Genomic DNA, 20,013 nt, shown 5'->3' with positions numbered 1-20,013 from the left:
CCTGTGCAGTTGCAAGCTGCTCTGTGCGTGCCTGCGTGTGTGTGGGAAAGAGAGGGGAGCGGAAGCCGTGAGGAGTTTGTGCAGACCGTCCGGGGCGAGCCCTCGCCAGGAATGCTTTTTCCCCCAGCCCACTTGGCACTGCCAGCGATCTGGTGTTTTCCAAGTGCAACAGAAGAGGCTTTTCAGATGCACTTTTGTCATAGCTAAAAATAACAGTGAACTCCGACTAGGACAGCGTGTTTACATCCGGGACAGAAGGAAACTCCACCAGAAGCAGGGCCAGCACTCAAACTTTCTCTTTAAGTGGCTGATGAAATTTTGGCAGTCGGCTCCCTGGAGCTTTCCCCAGCATGTGAGACCATTTGTGCTGGGGCGTTGGTATTCATTTCCACCAAAGTTTTGAAGCTTAGGCACATAAAGGTAGACTGCAACATCTGTGCCTGGGCACAGAAAGAGAAACAGCCTGCTATCTAGAGGCACTGAAGTACCGAAGCCCGCAAGTGCCCAGCAGCTCTGGAAACAAAGTCACTGTTGCAGACATGCCTAAAAGGTGGAATTGGGACTTTTTGTTGACATAAATGAAAATGGTGACAGTTACTGGGAGGAGAGATGAGGGGAAAGATGGACCGTAATGTTGGTGAAAGCAAAAACAACATGCATAAGATTTAAAGGTTGAAATTGCCTTACAGTAGACTCCAGGTAATATTTGAAACCCTAAATTACTCCACCAAACCAAGTCTGCAGTCCCCCGTAGTTCTGAAATGGGCAGCTGAGGGTCTAACTGTTCTCTGGGGCAGATGTACCACGCACAGGTGAGCTAGGCAGCCGAAAGGGGGGTCAGCAGCACTGCTGATGTGACCCCAACAAACCCAGCGTACCTGGCAGCCCAGCTGCACCTCGGCAGGCTGTCCCTCCCAAGACCCTCGTACCTCATCTCCAGCGTGGACCAAGGTCCCCATGGCCTTTCTCACTGATGTCTTTCAGCCTTCTGTCCTTCTCCTTCATCACGGGTTGCGGGCAGCCCGCCGATAGCCCACTCCTGCCACGAAGCAGGGCCCAGGGCTGCCATCAGGCAAGCCAACGCTGGGGCAGGGGACAGGTCTCCATTCGTTATCCAGGACTGTGGTACGCATCCCTGCTGTGTCGCAAGTCCCGCTGCCCACCCTTTGAGCTTAACTAGTTCACCACATAAAGCTCACAAAAAAATGCAGAGTTCTAAAATGGTAAATGATGAAGAGATGTTAAAAAAATCATTTTCTCATCGAGGGATTTCCTGTCAATATCTTACGACAGTAACAAACACAACCATATAACATCGCATGGTACAACAGACACACTCTGCGGAATACGTAACATTGCTTCCTATACAGATCCACAATTTCCTGTTCGCTTTCATAACCCACCATGCTTGACAGCACCAAAAAGCGCGGAAAGAGATGGCAGTCCTGACCCATTCAGGACTCCTGCCCTCGCTGTCCTTAGGAGGGCACCAACACTGGCCATTGGCTTTCATCTGGCACAGAAACATAGAATTTGCAAGGGAGAAAAACCCTATTTATTTTCTCATCTGTTTTCGTATGTGCTTGTTGAAATGTTAGGCACAAAGTGTAGTTAACACTGATTTGTCAAGTTTCTTTTATGAGAAGAAAATCTATTCTCACTTCTCCAAGACAGACGAGATCTTTCCTTTCTTCCCTCAAGCCAACATCTGAAAGAGACAAAGCAATGTCAGCCGCGGAGGAAGACCTCCTGTTCTTCACACCAAGGCTCACTGAAACACAAGCACATAGTCTTCTCCTTTCGATCCACAAAGGGAAACATTACCTCTCACGCAGCAGTCACTGTCACAGACTGAATTAAAGACGTTGTCTATTGCTAGAAGTCCTGACCACTTATAAAGAAACTAACAGCAAAAAGTCAGAGTTCAGAGAGCAGAAGAACACATATTGAACTGCGCTGTATATTGGGTCTTAAGCCTGTACGTACGTATGCAGGCATATACATAGAGGGAGAGGAAAGAGAGAGAGAAAGAAGAGAATCCAGTGATGGGATGGTTTGCTCCAAAGCTGCTTTGCCACTTCCAAAACCACCTGGTCTAATAAGAAGTATTTCCTCCTCCTACAAGCCTTGATTCTTTCTCTACCTAAAGTAGCCGTGTCATCGCTTCTGAAATGTAAAGCCAAATTGCTTCTCAGAAAAGCCTAGCTGAGTTCTGGAATCACGTGTGTAGTTGAAGCACTCCAGCTATTTGACTGCCTACTTGTATTTGAATCACAAGTTCCGTGCCAGCTATATAAAAAGATTGTTAACAAATGGCTGTTAAAACTAGAGACCTTGAAACTAATCATGTGCGATGCTCAAAAAAACCTTGCTCTGCTAATTGAGCAGAACTCGTTGCTTCTGAAGTAGGAAAGTTTAGCCTCTACTCGGAGTAAAACATACGGCAGGGTATACAAGGCAGTAGACACATTTGAACTGTTACACTTCAAAGGGTTGAGCATTTATCGATCTGTTATTATCTGAAGATGGCAACTGCTCAAAGGCGGAGAGAAACTGCAAAAGTTTTGAGTTTCAAGCTTAAACGTGGAGTTCTGAAGAATTTAGCTTTGCATTGACTGATTAAAGTAGAAGAATGCGGTAAATACAATTTAAAAGTTAAATTACCATATGGTCATAGCTAGAGGTAAATTTCAAAAGTAGCACATGTAAATAGTTTCTTGCTGTCTGAACAAATAATTTTACATTTAAGCTAAGTAAGTCATTTGGTGACTGGTACAATTGATTTCTGCTGTAGTCAGTTACTGAATGGTTTTGCAATTCATTTTAGTAGCTGCAGGATGAAACTCTGTATCTGCCATGCATATAATCTTCGGTTGATACAGATTATGTTCATATGGTTAAAAGCAAAAAAAAAATTCTAGAACGAGCCAGCCACCAGGTTCTGCCAGCTATTAAAGGAAATTGCCATGTTAAATGAAGGAGTGTTGCAAAACCTGGAGCTGAATTTGGCATCTTTAATCCAGGGGGCCGTCTGTGCTGGAAGAGCTTTGGAGAGACAGAGAGCAATCCATGCGGTCCAGAGCCCCTCCAAGGAGTTCAGTGCCGGCATCGTGCTCTTTAGTCAAGTAGGATTTGAACTTTGGAGTTACCGGGAGCACTGCAACAGTGCAGTGAAAGACTGGACTGGACTGGGCTGGAAAAATCCTAGTTATCATCCTTTTTGCTTGTTACCAAATTGCTTTTAGGTCTATGCAAGCTACAGAAAGTTTCTCTTTGGTGCATTCTTCCCAAAGCCCAGTGGTTTTGCTTTCACTTTCAACTGTGGCCAAGAGCCAGAAGTACTCCAAGCCGGAGAGGAAAACTTCTTGCCCTTAGTACCCTGGTCCTGTGATCCTTAGGAGACAAGGCAGTCCAGTATCCTCCGGATGACCTCTCCTCTTCAATAGGCATGTAGTGGTTTAAGTTCAGTCCACAACCCCCTAATAAACATTCTCCCTGTGGCAGTCATGGAGTGTGCTAAATATTAGCCCTGAAAATTCAAACCCCTCCATTTTTACAAAGCTATATCAACAAGAAGATACCACATGGTAAGCACTGCTTGGTGGATCCCCATGGATGCATATTTCCTATCCCTGACACAGATGGCAAGTAACACAGAATCCTCCATGACCCATTTTTAGATCCATTTGTCACCTGTTTCACATGCCTGTGTAAAATGAGAGATTTCAAGCTGAGAAAAAGCTTGCCATAGTTGTTACTGGATTAGAGGGAATCTCTTTTTCAGCTCATACAACAAATGCACTTGCTGCTTTTGAAGAGACCCAGGTTAAGCCTTAGTCTATGGGCAGGATAGTACAGGGTCTTTGAACCCCCGCAGTGGGTGGAACATCCACGATTGACAGGGGAGAGGCATCCAGCAAACCGTACAGAGTGACTTGGGTTTGGTAGTCGCAGTTTGAAGGTCAGGGACAATACAAAGGTGGGCCAAGTCCCAGTAATGAGAATAATGGGATTCTTCACCTACAGAGCAGAGGCAGACTATGCCACGGGCTGCTGAAGTCGTCCACTCCAGCGGACTCGCTCATCGGCTGAGGACATTAGTACTTTCCATTTTCGCGTGCTTGATTTGGGTGTTTGGAACCCCGTGATGGAATGGGAAATGGAGGAGAGGAAGCAGTTTTCTGTCCTTATTGAGCAAAGACCTGCACTTTTCCTCCTCTAGAAACACTACAGAAATTTCTCAAAGCCGAGGAGAGTTCTCAGTCTTGCCCTTGCCTGAAAGATCTTTTTTATGGCATCAGAGCAAGGGAAAAGTGCAGCCTGTAGGGCTTGAGTCATAAGAGTTATCGCTTGTAACATTCATCTATTTAATGCTGATTAAGTGTAAGACAGTTTCAAGCTGAATTTTTATGTACTTCACGGAAATCAGCTAATGGCTCAGAACCACAAAAATTAAAAAGGGAAAACCCAACTCAAGATAGTCCCATTTCTGGGCGAGCAAATGAGGGACTCTTAGATGACCCAACATTTTTTTCACTTACGGTGCATAGCCCCAGCCTGCCTTTTTGCCCTGCCTGGAACCTTGTTTCCGAGTACAAGCAGGTCAGAATGGGTGTGAGGCTGTTTAAAGTGGGGCTCTTGCTAAAGAGAAGTTATTTTAAAAGTATAACTTTCCTGAGAAATGGACGTTAATAATTCAGACACCATACGCTTCCTACGAGGCTGCGCAAGGACACGTCTGAATTGTCACGTGGCTGTGAAGTTGGATGCTGAGGGCACCGGAGTCAAACGCAGCATGAGAAGCAGATTTGGGAACAGCACTCCAATCAATATTTAGTGGTTGGGATTCATATTGCTCCTGCAGGGAGGCATTGGATTCGGAAGAAGAATCTGATTTTGGCGAGACAAGGGAGGCATTTTCAGCTTGGACTGATCTGAATCAGTTTAATTTGACCCTATGCTCGGCCTTCAGAGTTGGCTGTACGTTCCTCAATGTAATCGTCTCTTGGAAGTGTCTATGTCAAAATAAGAAGAGAGATTAAAAACCCCAAGTCTGTCCCTCATTCAGATTCAGTTGGGTTTGTTTTCTGGGCATCTTTGAGCTGGAATTCAGTAGCAGTTCTCTCTGAAAAGTAACTGATTTATATATAAGATCCTCTGGCATCCCCACTTTTGATTGAATTGCAGTCACTGCAAATGGTCTGATAAAATCAAGACAGTCGGATAAAATCAGGAAATCTCTACATTTATTCTCTGATTACCGAGCAAGCTCAATTTCATCATGGTGAAGTAGAAGCCAGTGGTTACAATTACTTTTCTTTCTTTTCATCTATTTTTTAATATTTGGGTTTAAGATGGAAAAATTACAAATGAATAAATCTGCATCAAGTCTAGTCAGGCTTTTCTCTGTATAATAATATTATTCATATTTCTATGATTAGCAACAGCTGGAATAAATTTTAGCAAAAATATTAAAATCTATATTGTAGAATAAGCTACATGGAGTCATTGTAATTTGAGGAGGGTGAACGTTTCCATAAAAGCTACTGAGAAAGGAATACGACTTCTTTTTTTTTTTTTTTCAGGCGACTTCTTTGGATTTTATTTTTGCAAGCAGATCCAGTTTTATGTTACAGTGCTTCACTTTCTAGTGTTTATGTTGAACAAACACTCCAGATAAAACAACGCATCAATCAGCCACTCTGGGCACTGCTTCTTCTCACTAGTCCTCTTACACCAAGTTGAACTGAGGAGCTCTAGCTGTGTTAAAGCAAAAATGAGATTTCAAGCGCAATTACAACCACCTAAGCCAACACTAGTGCTACACTGGCTGGAAAGCTATCACGCAGGTCTGCTTTTTCACCTGCAAACATCGCCGTGTGCTGGCTGCTGTTTTCCCAAAGCGTTCGAGAAATTCACAGACAGCTAACAGATCAGTTAAAAATCAAAGCAATAAAACCCTGTACAGCTTCTCAAAGGAAACGATTTGAAAGCCCAATTAAGAAGAGCAGTGTCAGGGGGGAGCGGGATGGAGGAGGAGGCAGCTGGGAATGACTGGAGTAGCTTTTCAGTGCTCCCTTTTCCCTCTCCATTGTTTTCATAGACCATGCATCTAAGTGACCCTCAAACTGGTGGTAGGATAAATTGGACCCTCCCCAGTGATCCCTGCTCTTCCGCACTCATCTGCACTCCAGTAAGTCTGTTGTGGACAGGTAAAATATGTTGCAATACTCGAGGAATTTTTAACAAAAATATTAAGACCTTTCTGAATGAAAGTGATTATCTAGGTGTGGAAGCACCAGAAGGATGAGTAGAAGAAGTGCTGTGAGAATAGTAGGTGCAGATGGCACCTAGGTCATGAAGATGCCAGCACGTCTACGTGCAGCTTACCAGGACCTCCCTAAACTGAAGACAGACTACACACAGAGTGAAAGAGAGGACAGACTATAAACCAAAGCCCTAAAGAAGTGATGCAAGGAAGAAAAGAGCAGGCTTAGAGCTGTCAAACACCCAGATAAGGAAAGAAAAATAAATCCTGATCCAGGGATGGAACAGGATGAAGAACACATGAGGATGTGAGAGTGTGTGCAAATCCTGTTTGGTTTTGGGTAAAATCACCTTTCTCTCCTGTATTAGCTCACATTGAGCTTTGGTACATTGTTACTGCAACGTTGCAAAATTAGTTTTGGGGCTACAAACCTGGCAATGTTAGAATCATGAGCTATATGTGCTAACAATACTTATACGCCTTTTATCCACGTGAATGCAAACTCTTGGCTTGCCTAAAATGCTCTGGGGAGATATATGTGTGATTTTTCTCAGTTTTCCCCCAAGATGAGTGCACACGTATGAGCTCAGGATTTTCATCTCCTCCTGCTAATGGGGACCACAGGACTCTCTCCTTTCAGAGTCTCTCTCCAAGGAGATGAGTCTCTCTTGCTTTCTTATGCCTGCTCACACTCCCTTCATGTGTTTCAGCTGATTTCTCCTGCCTGATTCCACTCCAGCTTTCTTCTCAGTTGGTAGGAACTTGCAACCTTTGAATGTCTATTGTTAAACAATTTAAAAAACAAATCAGTGAGCTTTGCCTAGTTTGGAGCTTAAAAATTTCCCATGGCTTCAGCCCAAAGCCAAAAGTCATCTGCAGTTCAGCTGAAACACTCCTAGGATTCCTGCAATAGGAGTCTGGAAGCTTTCTGGACAGCATCTGGAGCCTGGAAGGTGTAGAAATCAAAACAAGCCACAGTTTGAGAGCAAATTTAGCATACTCGTCGTTACTTAACGTGCTCAGCCACACCTCTCTGTAGGGTTTTCTGTCACCTCTAGTAGACCAGTCCCAGCACATTACACCTGCCCTTTTCTTCCATCCCTGGGACATCACATCAAATTCAGGGGCCTCGCTCGAGGTTCATCTGACCTCACTGCCACATGCTAGGTCCTTCTTAGTTTTTCCTGTGGGCTGTCTAGAGGCTTTCAGAGACGCTTCATGGCCCAGCATATCTTAACTATTACCAAGTCCATGCCACAGTTCTGTTCCTCAGGCACAAGGCAACCTTTTCTTTTGTAGATTAGAGGTCATGTACACTGAGACAGAGCTTCCCTGGAAGCTGCTTCAAGAATAATGAGTGATTCTCTGCAAGACCCAAGGATTTTTGTGACCCTCATCATCATCTTCTCAGTGCAAAAAGGCCAACACTCTCCGGTATAAACAAAAAGGATAATAATAGCAAACAAACCACTCTATCAAACAACAGTATGCCTCTGTACTCTTAATCCTTCCTTGGGAAAAGACGGAGAGAAAAAAATTAATTACCTGAGAGTCAATATCATTTATATCACTACTGCTTAAACAGACCTTTTGATAAAAAGGGTAGGAACATACCAAGCTTGCTCTAAACAGTTTTATAAGGGAAAGGACCGGAGAGGAGCCTGAAGGAAAACTCAGGCACAGCCCAACTTCAAAGACGTGCTGCAGAGATCCACACTTTGTAATTTGGGCCAATTCCTAGTTCTCTCTGTATTTACATAGATTGACAATTGTGAAGAAGAGACAAATCATAAAGATGGGGTTACTCTTTTTTGGCATGAGGCTGGCATCTGCCGTGGGAAATTAATCCATGCTAAGCTGCAGTAAGCTGAGCTGCTGAGTTTGTATTCGTGTCACTGAGACTGCTTATACTCACTGCTGGTTTATAAACTCTTATTAGTCAGACTTGACAGTGGGTGACAACTTGATGAAAAGAATAGCCTCTGGATCACGATCCATTCAATAATGGTTTATAAAAATGATATTAAATGAACCATTTTTCCTAAGACCACATACCAAGACATTTTGGGGAGATGAATAAAGTGATAGTGGGGGGTTTTTTTTGGAGAAGGGATTATAAGGTCCCAGGGTGCTTTGTCACTGAAATAACTACATCTGTCAGCTAAATTGGCAGAGCTATTCTATTTAGTTTCTAGAAGGAGTTCCTCAGACGCTGAGGTCTTGGATACCTCCCAAAAGATTTGCTCTCTGGACAGTTGAAGCAAAATAAAATTAGGGGGGGAAAGTAGTTCACAGCCCCAGCTAGCATTTTCATTTTTTCTCCATATCACATGGTCCAAAATGTTGATGAGAAAAGACAGGCTCATGAGAGATGACTTGACGGGAATTACATTTTAATTTCCTTTGTAAAATTTTGCAATCTTTTCTCTCTCCCTCCAGTGGCCACCTTGCTGTTGTTGCCTTTTGGGGGCCTATATGATCCTCCCTATGAACAAAAGATATCCTAAGGCATTTCCTTTTTTCTTCTGCAAGACGCAGTCAGAGAATCCCGTTAAATTTTTTAATTTGTTTAACTGGCTTCTAGCTTTGCAGACTCCCATCATGCCATAAAACTGACTGATGAATGACAGGGCCCTGCTAGGTTTGGCTAGGGTGTAATGTGAGCTCCCAGGACTGGAAACAATAAAACACAATTTTCTGAGAAATGGGGTTTTGCAAGGGACGTGCTAGCCCTGACTTCACCACACCCTTTCATCTTGTTAGCTCCAGTTCAGCAAGTTACGGCTGGATTTTGTTACATTTTCTATCATTATCAGCCCTCTGTTCTCAAAGATAGGAGAGGATTCTCCGGGTAGCTCAAGGTCATTTAGGTAGAGAGTTGATGAGTGCCGTGCTGGGGACTTGCTCTGCATGTATGGGAGCCAGCATATGGGTTGTGTAATGACACAGCCAAGGCTCATACAGAGCAGTTTGGAAGAGAAGAATGTCGGATGAATCAGAAGGCAGCCTCTCCCCTCCCACACTCACCTTCTTCGGGGCTGCCCTACGCTGAAAATCCTTTCTATCTATCTTTACGTCTATCTATACATTTTTCAGAGGACTGTGGGTTGAAAAGAACAAAGAAAGAAACATTAGAGTTCAGCTCTCAGCTATCATTGTCGCATGCTGGTTTTGGAAACTAAGTGACGAGATGTTAATGCCACACTTCCGCTCACTGCCATTAACACTGTCCTGGAAAAGAAGCTTCCTCAAAAATCAGAATGCTGCTTCTTTGGCTTTCTACGTAAAACTGGTCAGATCTGGCTCCCTCCTGCAGAATATTCTCCTCAGCATCCAGGCAGGGACAACGATAAACATTTTCACCTTGTCAGGCTGCCTGCAAGTAATCTGATCAGAGCGGGAACATTTTAATTAATAATGAATCGGTCTGTCCAACTGAAAGTGTCACTGAGCAACTGCAATAGAGATCCTCCAACTGTCTGGACCATCCTGCCAGCTGTGCCATCAGCTGCACGGACATCGAGCTACTGCCAGGACTCCAGAGGCACCTCCATCCAGGCCTGGCCCGTATTACTACTGCCCACAGAGCTGCAGTCCCTCACACCTGCCCAGTGAAAGCCTTCTGGTCCCAATCCGGGCAGGGGAACAAGGCAAAGAAATGGTGGAAGAAAGCAAGCCTTAGCTTCATCATTGAACAAATCTGAAGCAACAGAGGTAGAGGAAGGCTGAGAGATGTGCCCAAAGCTACAAAGGAGCTTGGCAGGAAATACAGGCAGGAGCCGAAAGCACACCTCCTGGTTGGGAGGCATCATCTCCCCCTGAGGGCACGCAAGGATTGGGAAGGGAAGGACCTGCATACAGCACAAAGGCTCTCTGCTCCGGATTTTGCTGGTTCTTGTGTTCTGGTTCACACTGGGACGAGGAGGCAGGAGCGAGGAAAGCGGGCATCAGCGCGCTGGTGCCTCTGGTAAGAGCTTCAGCAGTAGCTGTTGTTACAGGTCTCAGCAGAGCCACCTGTTTCTCTGCCCTGGCCAAGCACTGCTGCACTGCACAGGAGAGGCTGGAACAAGGCTTCCCCTGACCTTTCTGAAGTTGTCATATGGACTTTTTCAGTCTTTGCACTTTGGGACTTTGAGATAGGAGTGGGACAGGACTTTGCTTAGGAGGCAAAATCCCATGCCCTCCCACTGCTGACCTCAGGACACGCTTATCTGTAAATCAATCCTAGAGCAAAATCTCTAACGGGGAATACGATAGGATGTCACATCGCTATAGCATCTTGCAGCAGCCGGTGCTTGTGTCTGAGAAGCAGGAATGCAGATGTCCTTACAGTGACAGCATAGGAGATTTTGTTTTGGTTTTGAATAAATGATTGATAGGGTAAAGGCAACTGGCGGGGGAACAGGTCAAACACGGCTAATGAAAAAAGTAGACCCAGTCGTCATCCTGTTATATCGCTTGCTAATAGAGTAGTGTTTAGCAATAGCTTGTGTGTTGTAAGGCTTAAGGTTATCAGCAGAGTGACTGCAGAGAGCTAGTTGGAATTCATCCTGCATCTGTGACTGTAATCCAGCAATTTAGACAAAAACATGTACTCTGCATAGGTGCGTGACATAGACTATTACTATTATTAATACAGTAATAGTCATAATAAATCACATATTGAGTGTGTTTGTTATTCTGAGGAAAAACTTAATTATAATTTCCAAGCTGGCAGCATTTGATTTACTTTTTGCTATCTCTGAAATTGTATAATTAGTTCCCAAGTTACAACTCCTGCGAAATCTCTGCCTTGTTGGGGGTAGGAGGTGTGGAGTTACAGCTGCAGCCATCGCTCTGGCAAAGATAGCTTTCCCTTGAGAACAGTAATGTTTAACATAAAAATGAAAAATGAGTAAAATTCCCCTAGAAAAGGGGGAATGCTTGGAAGGCACACCTCAGGGAGCCTGCCCTCGCATTGCTGAGATGTCTTTGGTAAAAGGAGCTCTCTAGTGTCCAGTTGTAATACTGCAGCTCAAGAAGAAGATGCTATGAGCACACAACCTAATCAAATAGATGTGCAAAGCGAACGGAAGGTCTAGGTCTCTTCTTCTAGGTGCTCAGTGCTAATGCGTAACATGCAAAATGCTGCTTAAACATCACAACCACCCAAACCAATACTGTACGCAAAAGTTTTAAGGCACGGCGCAGAGGTCTCATTCATTCTCACCTATCTTCCTCCATCTCTTTCTTAGAGGAACTTCTGCTGCATTGATGAAGTGGCTCCTGCTTGGTCCATGGGGCAAGGATGTGTGTGCGTGTCTGCCAACATGCAGGCTGTGAAAAAAAAGGTTTACAATTTTACTGTGCTCCTCTCCAGAGCCAGCAAAGTGCCTGCCATTTGGGGATCTAAGGTCGTGTGCACATACTGGTTTGATGCAGTATATTTGGTACAAGTGAACGCCTAACTGTGGCTGCTGGCTTTCAATGCATGCACCTGATTAGGTAAAACTGTCTCCTGATCAGGTAAAATTGTCTCATGGCAGACAAAACAAGCCCTTGGTCACTAATCCTGGAAAGCAAATCACAAAAAAGGTGTGTGGCTAGTAGGGTACAAAGGCAGATAGCCCCTCCGTCTTTCTAAAATGAAGACTTTAATACTTTAATTAGCAGTTATTATGCAGGTTTGAGCGCATGCTAGAATAACAATATATTGCCTTTACACTGCTTTTAATGCTTGCATTTTGTTTTTTCAACAGGTTAGTGATGAGCTCACTAATGTCGATAAAAATGAAGTAAAAAGTCTATTTGGTTATCACTGGATATCACAGATGGAGAATAATGACTTGACAAATTGGCAAACAGAGATTATCTGCAAATATTATGTGAGACCCTGGAAGCTCTTATAAAATACACCATCATTTTTATTAGCATTTTGCTATTACGGTACCTCCCTTGTGGATACTGCGGTTTAATATTGCAAGTATGAAAAACGATGCCATAGTCGAAGCTTTGCCACTGAAAAGCACCATCTTGTGTTTCCTATGCTCTGCTTCCCACAGCAAGGCTTATTCTAGAGTAGAAAATAAATTAAGATGTAATAATTAACTAAATGTGTTTCAAAGGCAAGAAATCCCACACAGGCTCAGTCGCTCACCTTTAATCACTGCAAACAAAGTGATGGTGGATTTCTTGCAAGTTACTGAGAGCCAGATGTTTAAACCTTTTGCTTTTAGATGTGTTCACAGCAGTTTTTTCTTCTCCCGTTCTTGGCCTTCATTTTCCAAGCTCAGCTTACAGAGAAGCCATAGTTTTAGTAGCTGAAAAACAATTTCAAGAATATAAGCTACAAACAACAAAGAATCCTGACAGATTCAGGTCAGTCATGACAATAACAGTTTTTCCTCCACTTAGCATTTCGTCTCAGAATTAAGGAGATCACTCTTGATAAATGCAAAACCTATCAGTACATTATTATGTCTAAGCACCCTATGGAATATCAAGATACAGCAGCCCATTTTCCCTTTATTTTTGCAAACCTGCAGGCATGGTGGCAACGGCTTGACCATTCTCGTGGCTTTTTTTCAAAATAAAACAAACTGTTGATATTTTCAGACCAGAAAATTAAAGCAAAGTGTTTCTTGCCTCCTCAGAAAACTCTTTGTAAAAAAGCACTCTGATGCTTATTCTCAAAAATGTGGGTCCCTTTTTCATTAGGATTTAGGTTAGAAGGGACTCTTAAGACCTTCTTGTCTGAACTCCTCCATAACATAGGGTGGAGAATTTCAGCAAAGTCCATGACTAATTTCAGTTTTATTTGCAGTCTTGGGTCCTTGCAACCCACAGAGCCCTCACTCGCCCCATCTGATATCAGTGGGAAGGCTGCTGTTGAATTCAAGTGAACTGGAACAGAGCCTTAGAGAAGAGAGCAGTTCCTGGAGTCCCACAGCCATTTGTCAGGTAGAACCTGGTATTTTACACCAAATCATCTTCAAAAATGATAAACCAGAAGATGTGTAAACTGTGTTTTAACAAGAAGAATAAAATCCATAATTCAAGACAGCACAAAATGCACCTGGTTTCATGCTTCATTTCTGTTTTCAAACATAGAAGAGGCTCAGAGAAGCATCTGCTGAGCTTCTGAATGAGTTCGGATCCACTGCAAGCGCCCGTTTGCCAAAAGCACATCCGACTCAGACATGAAATCAGGCAAATCTCAGTGACTCTGGGTCAGTTTCATATTTACATCCCAAACTGATAGCAAGTCTGCATTGGTGGCAAATGTGTCTGACAAAAAAAAAAAGCAGAAGCTTTGCATGTCCTTTGCAACATGAGATTCCTGAATATCAGACAGTTGCAAAAAGGATGGCCTTAACTTTTTGGGGTTTCATTTCTGGTTTTCTTTCTCTGCATTTATGGATGCAGATTTATGGAAATCTCCGTTAGATGAAGATTTGCAAGTGAAGAAGAATATTGTTGTTCCATCTATAGTTTCAATCCAGTAAGGTAAGTACGTAATTAATGTAAAACTTAAGACTCTGCATCCACCTGAGATCACTGAGTCACAGCCTGAGGGCCACCACAAATTCAGTGGAAGCTCCAGAAAGCAAATCAGAATTTTTGGAGTGCCACTGACTGTACAGAAGAAATGTCTTAATTTGGTTGGTGTGAAGGGCCCCCTGAAAAAAAAAAATTACTTTTAGTACAGAAATAACAAAGAGTGTCCATCTTGCTCCAGCTCAGCTGTGAGATTTGACTCTCCTCAGTGGGGTGCAATATTTATTTCTGTGGTGGCTGTCGGATGAAGGAACAGATGTGGTGAGTCTGAAATCATTTCTGATCTGCCACAGCCAGCATGGATCAGCCAGACCTAGCAAAAGCCAAGTTATTTGTCATCCCCCAGGGACTAATAAGTAGACATCCACCTGTAGCACCTGGCACCACCAACACCACTAGAGCCTAGGGACATCACAGGTCTCAAATCTGAAGGGAACCACTGCAAGTATCAGCCCGAGGCACACTAACAAAAGGGCCAGTAGGAAACAGCCATTGCTGCTGTTCCTTCCTGCCAGCATTAGCATCACAAGAAACAAGAGACTTGTGGACATGGGGTGACACTGCTAAATGCAACACCACAAGTATCTTTTTCAGAAATGCACAAGTCGTACAGGGTGCATCTGTGCTGTCACAGGCACAGAGATGGCACGACACCTCCAAGGATGCTGGCACAGCCTAGGTATCAGCTCTAGAAAATCAGCAGAGTCGTGCTGCCCCTGAACTCACCATCCCATCTCACCAGGGCTACTCAGTGGAGGCACATAGTGTGCGGGTGAAACCACAGCTTCGGAGCTGGTTTGGTCTCTGCTGTCAGCCCTGCTGCTGAGACAGAGTCTTGCGCAGCCTTGCAAGGTGTCTCTGCCCAACACTTCCCATGGCTTCTCTTCCCACGGTGGCAAATGTTTGCAGATCCAGAACACCTGCCTTTGCCCTAAGTGACAGCGATACTTTTGAAACACGGTTTAAGCTCCTTTGAGACTCTGATCCCAATACACAGTTACGCTAAGTGTGTCCCCTGACATGCACATAACACATAAGCAACATGAGCAAATCCTAAAACAAGTACGGATGCTTTATAATATACACTAACTAGGAAGCCACTTTGTAGAGCAAGAAAAATGTGAACTGGTCTGCTCAGGCCAGTACTTTGGAAAAGTAGCGCACAGGTTAAAAAACTTCATTTCTAGTTCAAAACTAAATAATAATTAAAAGCGACAGTCCAACTAGCTGGTTGAAAAGTTCTCAAAGGAACTGTGGAGGCTTTCCCTTGCCAATGAGCTAGACAAAACAGCACACCCTTTTTAAAGCTGCTGCCCATCACCTTGCGAGCTTGCTTAGATTTTCCCGTGCTCCCATTCGGAGTTGCTAGGATTAGCGTGGGTGTCACGTCTGAATCCTTGCTGTCCTCGGCAGACCTCCCCAGCCAGCAGCACTGCGGTGGCAGGGTAGATTTCCTACTGTAGGGCGGTGGGAGATGCCAAAAGGCAAAGCATCTGGCCTTGTTGCCAGTGTTGGTGTTGACAGTGAGTCACCCAGCTGCCTCTGCTGAAAATTAGTCTCTCTCTCTCCAGCCCTGATGAATATTGATGAACTTCACAGCATCAAAAGAAGCAAAGGCAGGACAGCTGTTTGAGGGGACAAACACTTCAGTTCTGGATTGGAAAAAAAGAGGCAGACAGGGGAGTGGTTGTGACAAGCCAAGACAACCTTCTCCCTCGTTTGTCAAAATGTGATTTACAGACACTCTTCCATTCACCCTGTGGCTGCCAGTTTCCACATCCTATGTCCACAAATCTCTCTTGCTAATTGCATAGGCTATATGTGGGCTGCCTCCTCTATAAAAAGCTACGCTGAACTGGGATGCTTCCCAGCTCATTTTAATAAATCATGACTGTAATTAAATTCTTTTGCTGCATATTTCTGCAATAAAATCTGTATCATTCGCTTATTAGCCTTCTTTACTGCCCAACCATCATTTTGTCTTGCTTCTGAAGCTGCCTTCCTTGCCTGCTGATTTGAAGAATGCCATTTGCTTTGAATCCCTAATCTAATTCAGCTTCTTTTTCCTCGTTCTGTGCATCCCAATAGCCCCACTCGTGCCTCCAGCCACTGTTCCTGCCATCAGTGACCACTTCAACTCACTCCCAATAGTTCTGCTCAATAAAGCTGTCCCATGGCCTCAAGAACCACTTCCACCAGCATGCCAGCAAGTGCACCTGAGGCTACGCCTTCCCAGTGGCCAGCTGCCAAAAGCACATTTTGCAGGCAGGAGAAGAACCCAGGAGCCCCAACCCTCAGCTTTAAATCTCACTCAGTCGTCACAAAACTCCTCTTGGTTTAATTTTCCTAAAGCTCCTGTCAATCCTAGTGTCCAGAGGTAACAGGACTGATCTTAGGAGCCATGTGTTGGAAAAAATAGCAAAAAAATAAATTACAAAGAAGAAATAAATGAACTGGGAAGCTGGATGGGATGTGGGTCAGATATAAAGCAGTGTAAACATCCAGTCTTTTCCTTGCTTTGAAACAACCAGTGTTTCAAAGACATGGATGCGTGAGGCAGCATCTTGTTTTGCTTCTTTGGAAAACTTACCAACTTTTGGGTTTCCAAACAGGGTCATTATTAAAAGGCAGAGTCCTTTGTCTTTCACCGCCTCAAAAGCATAATGTAAAAAGTTTTAATGTGTAAAGTTATAATGTAGGGTTGGTTTTATACTGACACTTAGCTGGTTTCAGATTCAAAATAGATTGAGGTATGCCTCTTTTTGCATAACTCCAAGCTCAGCTTCAAACATATAAAGTGGGAAAATTAACTTTAAAATGAATCCTTAAACGGCAATTACTTGGAAGATGCAGAGCATGAAGCATTCAAATGGCTCTCACTCAGTGACCCTGTTAAAATATACAGATCAGTACTGCAATTTGATTGCAAGCATTTCGGAGACACGAGGATGTGGAGGCTCTACCCTGCTCCCAGCTTAACTCTACTGGTTGTACTCTAATGCAATCCAAAGAAACAAATGGATGTCCAGAACACTTTTCCCTTGAATGCATTTCCATTAGGCAGTGATCTGCCTCAGGTCTTACAAGGGAACAGGAAAATACTTAAGATTGCAGATGAGCTTTACAGAGATGTGTCGAGGTATCGAATGATCATTGGTAATATGATATAGGTACCATTTACACCAGCACTGAAAATGCAACTGCTGTGCCATGTTATTATAAGGTCAAAATGTATTATATCAGCTAAAGGAGAAATAAATTCTTGGTATTTTCTATTACATAAAAATGGCTTTGTTGAAAGAGGCATTGCTGAAAGTATCATCTAAATTCTAAGAGGAGAGAAACTGAATTCTTTTTTTTTCTATTTATCAGAAAAGGCATATTCCGAATACACCAGGCAATGGAGTGAGCTAAGACAAAGCATTACAGTATGAACGCTTTCATACAGTTAGTATGAAATCAGAGTGTCCTTGCCCTGCAAAAGGGTAGCAGAGCACACAATCAGTGTGAAGGACCTTGTGAAACTTTGCCGTCAGGATCCCCGAGTTGCTTGACTTCCTCCAAGAGAAGTCACAGACCGTTACCAAGGAAGCAAAAGGGACAAAGCTGCCATGTTTTCCCCTCTCTCTTTTGGCTCCTTGTGACCAGCCTTGCTATTTTTAAGGGAAAGTGCAGGAACGAGGAAAGCTTACAGCCACTGTAACACCCCTGGCAGGGGAACACAGGCGAGGAGGGACTCCAGGAACTCCAGCCTCAGACCTGTCAGTGAGAACCAAAGGAATAACCTCATTAGCTGACAGCAACAGCAAAGGCTTGTTTTCCCCGTGGATTATCTGCTAGGGGAAAAGGAGCAGGATGTATTTGGCAAACGTACATGTTCTCAATGCAGTAGCAGATCACGGCTGCATTCCCCTTCTTTTCATTACTGGCTTTGCGTTTCATTTCTTTTTTTCTTCCATATTCATTCGCAGCTGCTGGGCAGGGTCTAAAAGAAGCTCAATGCAGTAGTCACGAGTGTGACCTTTCCCGTATCACAGCAAGGGTGAGCTGTGGCTGCGACAAGCAGCCTGATGTTCTCCAGGCATCCCTGCTGCAGCTCTGCCTCTGACATCATGAGGGGACTAATGCCAACACCGCCCGGCAGCTCCCGGTCGCATTCATCTCAAAGAGCCTGTGCTCTCCTCCCTCCGCTCAGCAAAGCAGGCTCTTGCAGTGCGCTTTTTAATTGCCCTTGTAAGTAAGTGACAGATCGTCTGATACAGGAGAGAGCTGTGAAGCACTAGCCTGCCTACTGATACCCTTGTAGGAAAGTATTCATCAGTTTCCGCTTTCACGGTAGTTTGAAGGTGTTCCCACCTCCTCTTCAGCCATCTACACCTGGCCCTCAGCACAGGGCTTTGCCCTTTCAGTTGGATCAGGACCACACAAGCAGTTAATCTGACATTTGGCACGGGTGAGGTGAAGAGAGGGCTTTTCAGGGGAGCAGGGGCATGTGGCAGGGCCCAGTGGCTCACTGGGAACCTGCCAGAGCAGTTCCACAGCCCCGCTCCTTTCCACCTACTTCTGATCCTCTCAGTGGACATGTACCACAGTCGTGTCTACTATTCCAGGGACTGGAAGACAAGTGAAGCAGTGGGAACCACTAGTGAGGGAACAGGAATGGTAACAGGGGTGTTTTTTTCCCCAAATCAGGTTTGGGAATCAAATGGCAATTATGGTTACAAGGCAAAATGAACACACCTCATATGAAATGTGCATTTAAGGAGCAGCCATACGATGCTGCAAGGCAAAGGATCATGTCTGAAAGCTCTCATTTCTGTAAAGAGTTAACTTCTTATTCTGTAAGAAAGCCCCAGTGATGTCAATAAAAACTAAATATTAAGGGTGATAGACCCAACCTCTCTGAAGCCACCGAATACCAAACTATTGCATTCAGTGGGTGTAGGACTAGACATACAATGCATAGCGCCAAGACATACCTAGGTGTTCACAGGCTCAGTTCAACACTTATGTTTCAAAAGCTGTAGGCCCCAAATAGTTCCTTTGTAAGGTACGATGAACAGCTATAACTTGAATATCTAATAGTCTGTTAGAGAAATCTGGTGAGCTGGAGAAAGACTAAATACAGGGCCACTAAATAAAAGTGAAACGTAGAATAATAGGAGAACATTTAGTCCAACCCCTCTGCTCAAAGCAGGGCTACCTTCAAAATTTGCTCAGGTTGCTCAGGGCCTCGCACAGTCAAGTTTTGATCATATTCAGGGCCTCCAGCCCCTCTGGGCACCTGTTCAGCTCTGCACCTCCCTCTGGGGGAAAAACTTTTCCCTAGGCACAGTAGGAGTTCCTCCTGGTACAAGTTGTGCCTGCTGCCTCTTGTCATTTCTCTCTAGGTACCTCTTAGCAGCTCTGTTATTTCTGTAACCCCCCATTAGCTAGCTCAAGGCCGGTTCCACCCGAGTCTTCTCTTCTTAATGCTGAACAAACCCAGCTCCCTCAGCCTTTCCTTGTACATTACGAACTCCTGCCCCTTGACCACGTTAGTGGCTGTCCACTACCATTGCTCCAGTTTATCAATGTCTTTCCCATACTTTTTGGGAGCCAGAACTATACACATTATGCCAGATGTGGCCTCACAAGTCCTGAACAGAGGAGAATAATCACTTCCCTCAACCTGCCGGCTGTACTGGTACTAATGTGCCCTGTGTCGGTGTGGTTGGCTCTCATTGTTGCAATGGCACATACTTGACTCATGTTCAGCTTGATGTCCATCAGGACCTTCAGGTCCTTTTTGATTAAGCTGATTTCTAGCTCAGTCCCCAGCTTGTACAGTTGCATGGGGTTATTATTTCCCAGGTGTAGGACTTTGCATTTGCCTTCTTGAATTTCCTGATACTTCTGTCATCCAATTTCTCCGGCTTGTTCGTGTCCACCTGAATGTCGGCAGTCTCGCCCTTCAGCGTATCAACTACCCCCAATATACAAAATAACTGGAAGCAACACCATGAAAGAGATGATAGCCAGCTTAACAGTACTGTATAAAACTCAGAATGGAGCAGGACTGGCAGTATTCATCCCTCTACTGGAAAACACCCTGTGCTGCTGTCCTTCACGGGATAGTTGATGCCCTTACTTTTGAAGATGAGACCAAAGGATGATGCAGTTTACAGAGGGAGCTTACAGAATTCCTCTGAGAAGATTTAGCAAGGACT

The 20,013-nt window shown here is 44.2% G+C and overlaps 1 long non-coding RNA gene across 1 annotated transcript; it reads right to left on the bottom strand.

Moving 5' to 3' along the window:
- Window positions 1–1,585: 1,585 nt before the first annotated feature.
- Window positions 1,586–17,990, bottom strand: LOC148054686 (uncharacterized). The gene is made up of 6 exons (XR_015706441.1): window positions 17,679–17,990; window positions 17,497–17,563; window positions 12,405–12,567; window positions 12,198–12,320; window positions 11,478–11,584; window positions 1,586–1,708 (listed from the first exon to the last, which is right to left on the bottom strand). It is a non-coding gene; the product is annotated as an uncharacterized LOC148054686 (long non-coding RNA).
- Between the last annotated feature and the right edge of the window lie 2,023 nt (window positions 17,991–20,013).

This window comes from Nipponia nippon, unplaced genomic scaffold (assembly GCF_047370975.1).
Source record: "Nipponia nippon isolate SJK-2023a ecotype South Korea unplaced genomic scaffold, ASM4737097v1 scaffold_3, whole genome shotgun sequence".
Taxonomy (NCBI): Eukaryota; Metazoa; Chordata; class Aves; order Pelecaniformes; family Threskiornithidae; genus Nipponia; species Nipponia nippon.
The sequence above is the reverse complement of the archived record's forward strand: the minus strand, read 5'-3'. Positions and strand labels throughout refer to the sequence as shown.